We start from the raw sequence: 7,956 nt of genomic DNA, 5'->3' as shown, positions 1-7,956 counted from the left end.
GTTTGGGTTGGGTGGTCCCATACAGAATCTCTCCATGCTGCCTAATGTTTTCCTAACGTCACACTCGTCACGTACTTCACTTTTATGTCATAATCATTTCTGAGAGGTAAAGAAATTGCATGACAACATGCAGAGCTAGTGGCGTCAAAATTAACACACATACTTTATGTGACTCAAATGCCGAACGAGTTACTTTCCCACGTTGTTTTAGATGTGCAAGTGCCAGTCAAAACTCGTGGTGTCGGCACTCTGCCGACCATTTCGCTAGTTAACACCGGTCTTGTTGTGTGTGTTTCAAGCTCAAGAGCATCTCCAAGCAAAAAATGGTCAACAGCAACATTCAGACGGTTTCGTACTGCTCAATTGCTACATGAAAACGGTATGTTTCTTTTTCAGATCTGGAAAAACAAGAGGGTGACAGCATTCGAACATGTAATCTTCAGATCCGAAGTCCGACGCCTTATCCATTAGGCCACACGGTCAATGACGACCAACTATAACATGTATACGACTCATCCCGAAACGCTCACACCCCTGAGGATTTGTGTTTTCGTTCTACACATCCGCTGCCCCTTGCTCTTTCCCACCCATTCGTTACATTCAACCTCTTACGAGACCGACCAAATATAGACTGAGAAACAAGACCACACACTTTGTGCATTCGGAATCGAAGGCAGTGCGTCCCTCGCCGCATTTGCTACGATGGCCATTTGCTACTTCTGCAGAAGCAGCGGCGGCGGCGACGACGACGACGACGACGACGACCGCGAGAGGCTCTGAGATATGTGAGAAATACATCCATAAAATGTAATTCAGACTGCCTCGTCCCACCTTATGCTGTACCGCTTTGGCAAATGCTTTATCTGCGCCATTCGCCTTAATCACATCTGAGAGTAATTCTTAAAAAAACGCCTGTCGCTAATTGTTCGTCATCACAGATACTGTTTGCTATACGGCCACGACGCGCTACTGATTTCCAAAATTCATCTTTCTCCTGTGAGGATGGAACTTACGACACCTGGTTTATTAGAGCAGTGCTCTACCACTGAGCTAAAGAGGCGCGGCCTAGCGGTACTCTTGCGTACTTCGGCCTTACGGTCGCCTGCATCATCAGACTTCTGCTGACAACACTTCATATTAGCTTCTAATATTTGCAGATATGGCGACCCATTACTGCTTGGCTATACATCTGACACGTAACCGATATGCTCTCCAAACAACAACACTTGCATTTCAGAACATGTCTTTCACACATGTCTACAAAATCTCCTTCACCTTCAAATACAGTTTCATTGCGACTGACAGAGACGGAGGCAAAGTTTAAAGTTGCTATTTCCATTACATCTCGTTAATCAGAAAAACGGTAATTTACATCTGCAGCGGAACAAAATTCCGTTACGCCCAGCGTGTGGCTCGAACCCACGACCCTGGGATTAACAGTCTGACGCTCTACCGACTGAGCTAGCCGGCTACCTCGGTGAATACCTGCCGGGTAGCACGTCACACAATACTCGTTTGGGTTGGGTGGTCCCATACAGAATCTCTCCATGCTGCCTAATGTTTTCCTAACGTCACACTCGTCACGTACTTCACTTTTATGTCATAATCATTTCTGAGAGGTAAAGAAATTGCATGACAACATGCAGAGCTAGTGGCGTCAAAATTAACACACATACTTTATGTGACTCAAAAGCCGAACGAGTTACTTTCCTACGTTGTTTTAGATGTGCAAGTGCCAGTCAAAACTCGTGGTGTCGGCACTCTGCCGACCATTTCGCTAGTTAACACCGGTCTTGTTGTGTGTGTTTCAAGCTCAAGAGCATCTCCAAGCAAAAAATGGTCAACAGCAACATTCAGACGGTTTCGTACTGCTCAATTGCTACATGAAAACGGTATGTTTCTTTTTCAGATCTGGAAAAACAAGAGGGTGACAGCATTCGAACATGTAATCTTCAGATCCGAAGTCCGACGCCTTATCCATTAGGCCACACGGTCAATGACGACCAACTATAACATGTATACGACTCATCCCGAAACGCTCACACCCCTGAGGATTTGTGTTTTCGTTCTACACATCCGCTGCCCCTTGCTCTTTCCCACCCATTCGTTACATTCAACCTCTTACGAGACCGACCAAATATAGACTGAGAAACAAGACCACACACTTTGTGCATTCGGAATCGAAGGCAGTGCGTCCCTCGCCGCATTTGCTACGATGGCCATTTGCTACTTCTGCAGAAGCAACGGCGGCGGCGACGACGACGACGACGACGACGACGACGACGACCGCGAGAGGCTCTGAGATATGTGAGAAATACATCCATAAAATGTAATTCAGACTGCCTCGTCCCACCTTATGCTGTACCGCTTTGGCAAATGCTTTATCTGCGCCATTCGCCTTAATCACATCTGAGAGTAATTCTTAAAAAAACGCCTGTCGCTAATTGTTCGTCATCACAGATACTGTTTGCTATACGGCCACGACGCGCTACTGATTTCCAAAATTCATCTTTCTCCTGTGAGGATGGAACTTACGACACCTGGTTTATTAGAGCAGTGCTCTACCACTGAGCTAAAGAGGCGCGGCCTAGCGGTACTCTTGCGTACTTCGGCCTTACGGTCGCCTGCATCATCAGACTTCTGCTGACAACACTTCATATTAGCTTCTAATATTTGCAGATATGGCGACCCATTACTGCTTGGCTACACATCTGACACGTAACCGATATGCTCTCCAAACAACAACACTTGCATTTCAGAACATGTCTTTCACACATGTCTACAAAATCTCCTTCACCTTCAAATACAGTTTCATTGCGACTGACAGAGACGGAGGCAAAGTTTAAAGTTGCTATTTCCATTACATCTCGTTAATCAGAAAAACGGTAATTTACATCTGCAGCGGAACAAAATTCCGTTACGCCCAGTGTATGGCTCGAACCCACGACCCTGGGATTAACAGTCTGACGCTCTACCGACTGAGCTAGCCGGCTACCTCGGTGAATACCTGCCGCGTAGCACGTCACACAATACTCGTTTGGGTTGGGTGGTCCCATACAGAATCTCTCCATGCTGCCTAATGTTTTCCTAACGTCACACTCGTCACGTACTTCACTTTTATGCCATAATCATTTCTGAGAGGTAAAGAAATTGCATGACAACATGCAGAGCTAGTGGCGTCAAAATTAACACACATACTTTATGTGACTCAAAAGCCGAACGAGTTACTTTCCTACGTTGTTTTAGATGTGCAAGTGCCAGTCAAAACTCGTGGTGTCGGCACTCTGCCGACCATTTCGCTAGTTAACACCGGTCTTGTTGTGTGTGTTTCAAGCTCAAGAGCATCTCCAAGCAAAAAATGGTCAACAGCAACATTCAGACGGTTTCGTACTGCTCAATTGCTACATGAAAACGGTATGTTTCTTTTTCAGATCTGGAAAAACAAGAGGGTGACAGCATTCGAACATGTAATCTTCAGATCCGAAGTCCGACGCCTTATCCATTAGGCCACACGGTCAATGACGACCAACTATAACATGTATACGACTCATCCCGAAACGCTCACACCCCTGAGGATTTGTGTTTTCGTTCTACACATCCGCTGCCCCTTGCTCTTTCCCACCCATTCGTTACATTCAACCTCTTACGAGACCGACCAAATATAGACTGAGAAACAAGACCACACACTTTGTGCATTCGGAATCGAAGGCAGTGCGTCCCTCGCCGCATTTGCTACGATGGCCATTTGCTACTTCTGCAGAAGCAGCGGCGGCGGCGACGACGACGACGACGACGACGACGACGACGACGACGACCGCGAGAGGCTCTGAGATATGTGAGAAATACATCCATAAAATGTAATTCAGACTGCCTCGTCCCACCTTATGCTGTACCGCTTTGGCAAATGCTTTATCTGCGCCATTCGCCTTAATCACATCTGAGAGTAATTCTTAAAAAAACGCCTGTCGCTAATTGTTCGTCATCACAGATACTGTTTGCTATACGGCCACGACGCGCTACTGATTTCCAAAATTCATCTTTCTCCTGTGAGGATGGAACTTACGACACCTGGTTTATTAGAGCAGTGCTCTACCACTGAGCTAAAGAGGCGCGGCCTAGCGGTACTCTTGCGTACTTCGGCCTTACGGTCGCCTGCATCATCAGACTTCTGCTGACAACACTTCATATTAGCTTCTAATATTTGCAGATATGGCGACCCATTACTGCTTGGCTACACATCTGACACGTAACCGATATGCTCTCCAAACAACAACACTTGCATTTCAGAACATGTCTTTCACACATGTCTACAAAATCTCCTTCACCTTCAAATACAGTTTCATTGCGACTGACAGAGACGGAGGCAAAGTTTAAAGTTGCTATTTCCATTACATCTCGTTAATCAGAAAAACGGTAATTTACATCTGCAGCGGAACAAAATTCCGTTACGCCCAGCGTGTGGCTCGAACCCACGACCTTGGGATTAACAGTCTGACGCTCTACCGACTGAGCTAGCCGGCTACCTCGGTGAATACCTGCCGGGTAGCACGTCACACAATACTCGTTTGGGTTGGGTGGTCCCATACAGAATCTCTCCATGCTGCCTAATGTTTTCCTAACGTCACACTCGTCACGTACTTCACTTTTATGTCATAATCATTTCTGAGAGGTAAAGAAATTGCATGACAACATGCAGAGCTAGTGGCGTCAAAATTAACACACATACTTTAACACTAGATCGCGTGTTCGAGTTACTTTCCTACGTTGTTTTAGATGTGCAAGTGCCAGTCAAAAACTCGTGGTGTCGGCACTCTGCCGACCATTTCGCTAGTTAACACCGGTCTTGTTGTGTGTGTTTCAAGCTCAAGAGCATCTCCAAGCAAAAAATGGTCAACAGCAACATTCAGACGGTTTCGTACTGCTCAATTGCTACATGAAAACGGTATGTTTCTTTTTCAGATCTGGAAAAACAAGAGGGTGACAGCATTCGAACATGTAATCTTGAGATCCGAAGTCCGACGCCTTATCCATTAGGCCACACGGTCAATGACGACCAACTATAACATGTATACGACTCATCCCCGAAACGCTCACACCCCCTGAGGATTTGTGTTTTCGTTCTACACATCCGCTGCCCCTTGCTCTTTCCCACCCATTCGTTACATTCAACCTCTTACGAGACCGACCAAATATAGACTGAGAAACCAAGACCACACACTTTGTGCATTCGGAATCGAAGGCAGTGCGTCCCCTCGCGCATTTGCTACGATGGCCATTTGCTACTTCTGCAGAAGCAGCGGCGGCGACAGCGACGACGACGACAACGACGACGACGACCGCGAGAGGCTCTGAGATATGTGAGAAATACATCCATAAAATGTAATTCAGACTGCCTCGTCCCACCTTATGCTGTACCGCTTTGGCAAATGCTTTATCTGCGCCATTCGCCTTAATCACATCTGAGAGTAATTCTTAAAAAAAACGCCTGTCGCTAATTGTTCGTCATCACAGATACTGTTTGCTATACGGCCACGACGCGCTACTGATTTCCAAAATTCATCTTTCTCCTGTGAGGATGGAACTTACGACACCTGGTTTATTAGAGCAGTGCTCTACCACTGAGCTAAAGAGGCGCGGCCTAGCGGTACTCTTGCGTACTTCGGCCTTACGGTCGCCTGCATCATCAGACTTCTGCTGACAACACTTCATATTAGCTTCTAATATTTGCAGATATGGCGACCCATTACTGCTTGGCTACACATCTGACAACGTAACCGATATGCTCTCCAAACAACAACACATGCATTTCAGAACATGTCTTTCACACATGTCTACAAAATCTCCTTCACCTTCAAATACAGTTTCATTGCGACTGACAGAGACGGAGGCAAAGTTATAGTTGCTATTTCCATTACATCTCGTTAATCAGAAAAACGGTAATTTACATCTGCAGCGGAACAAAATTCCGTTACGCCCAGTGTATGGCTCGAACCCACGACCCTGGGATTAACAGTCTGACGCTCTACCGACTGAGCTAGCCGGCTACCTCGGTGAATACCTGCCGCGTAGCACGTCACACAATACTCGTTTGGGTTGGGTGGTCCCATACAGAATCTCTCCATGCTGCCTAATGTTTTCCTAACGTCACACTCGTCACGTACTTCACTTTTATGCCATAATCATTTCTGAGAGGTAAAGAAATTGCATGACAACATGCAGAGCTAGTGGCGTCAAAATTAACACACATACTTTATGTGACTCAAAAGCCGAACGAGTTACTTTCCTACGTTGTTTTAGATGTGCAAGTGCCAGTCAAAACTCGTGGTGTCGGCACTCTGCCGACCATTTCGCTAGTTAACACCGGTCTTGTTGTGTGTGTTTCAAGCTCAAGAGCATCTCCAAGCAAAAAATGGTCAACAGCAACATTCAGACGGTTTCGTACTGCTCAATTGCTACATGAAAACGGTATGTTTCTTTTTCAGATCTGGAAAAACAAGAGGGTGACAGCATTCGAACATGTAATCTTCAGATCCGAAATCCGACGCCTTATCCATTAGGCCACACGGTCAATGACGACCAACTATAACATGTATACGACTCATCCCGAAACGCTCACACCCCCCTGAGGATTTGTGTTTTCGTTCTACACATCGCTGCCCCTTGCTCTTTCCCACCCATTCGTTACATTCAACCTCTTACGAGACCGACCAAATATAGACTGAGAAACAAGACCACACACTTTGTGCATTCGGAATCGAAGGCAGTGCGTCCCTCGCCGCATTTGCTACGATGGCCATTTGCTACTTCTGCAGAAGCAGCGGCGGCGGCGACGACGACGACGACGACGACGACGACCGCGAGAGGCTCTGAGATATGTGAGAAATACATCCATAAATGTAATTCAGACTGCCTCGTCCCACCTTATGCTGTACCGCTTTGGCAAATGCTTTATCTGCGCCATTCGCCTTAATCACATCTGAGAGTAATTCTTAAAAAAACGCCTGTCGCTAATTGTTCGTCATCACAGATACTGTTTGCTATACGGCCACGACGCGCTACTGATTTCCAAAATTCATCTTTCTCCTGTGAGGATGGAACTTACGACACCTGGTTTATTAGAGCAGTGCTTTACCACTGAGCTAAAGAGGCGCGGCCTAGCGGTACTCTTGCGTACTTCGGCCTTACGGTCGCCTGCATCATCAGACTTCTGCTGACAACACTTCATATTAGCTTCTAATATTTGCAGATATGGCGACCCATTACTGCTTGGCTACACATCTGACACGTAACCGATATGCTCTCCAAACAACAACACTTGCATTTCAGAACATGTCTTTCACACATGTCTACAAAATCTCCTTCACCTTCAAATACAGTTTCATTGCGACTGACAGAGACGGAGGCAAAGTTTAAAGTTGCTATTTCCATTACATCTCGTTAATCAGAAAAACGGTAATTTACATCTGCAGCGGAACAAAATTCCGTTACGCCCAGCGTGTGGTTCGAACCCACGACCCTGGGATTAACAGTCTGACGCTCTACCGACTGAGCTAGCCGGCTACCTCGGTGAATACCTGCCGGGTAGCACGTCACACAATACTCGTTTGGGTTGGGTGGTCCCATACAGAATCTCTCCATGCTGCCTAATGTTTTCCTAACGTCACACTCGTCACGTACTTCACTTTTATGTCATAATCATTTCTGAGAGGTAAAGAAATTGCATGACAACATGCAGAGCTAGTGGCGTCAAAATTAACACACATACTTTATGTGACTCAAAAGCCGAACGAGTTACTTTCCTACGTTGTTTTAGATGTGCAAGTGCCAGTCAAAACTCGTGGTGTCGGCACTCTGCCGACCATTTCGCTAGTTAACACCGGTCTTGTTGTGTGTGTTTCAAGCTCAAGAGCATCTCCAAGCAAAAAATGGTCAACAGCAACATTCAGACGGTTTCGT

The 7,956-nt window shown here is 46.2% G+C and overlaps 1 non-coding gene across 1 annotated transcript; it reads right to left on the bottom strand.

Moving 5' to 3' along the window:
* Positions 1 to 4,448: 4,448 nt before the first annotated feature.
* Trnan-guu (transfer RNA asparagine (anticodon GUU)) lies at positions 4,449 to 4,521 on the bottom strand. Its single transcript has one exon. It is a non-coding gene; the product is annotated as a tRNA-Asn (tRNA).
* Positions 4,522 to 7,956: the final 3,435 nt, after the last annotated feature.

This window comes from Schistocerca gregaria, chromosome 6 (assembly GCF_023897955.1).
Source record: "Schistocerca gregaria isolate iqSchGreg1 chromosome 6, iqSchGreg1.2, whole genome shotgun sequence".
NCBI classification, from domain to species: domain Eukaryota; kingdom Metazoa; phylum Arthropoda; class Insecta; order Orthoptera; family Acrididae; genus Schistocerca; species Schistocerca gregaria.
Note: the sequence above shows the minus strand (reverse complement) of the source record. Positions and strands in the feature narration are given on the sequence as shown.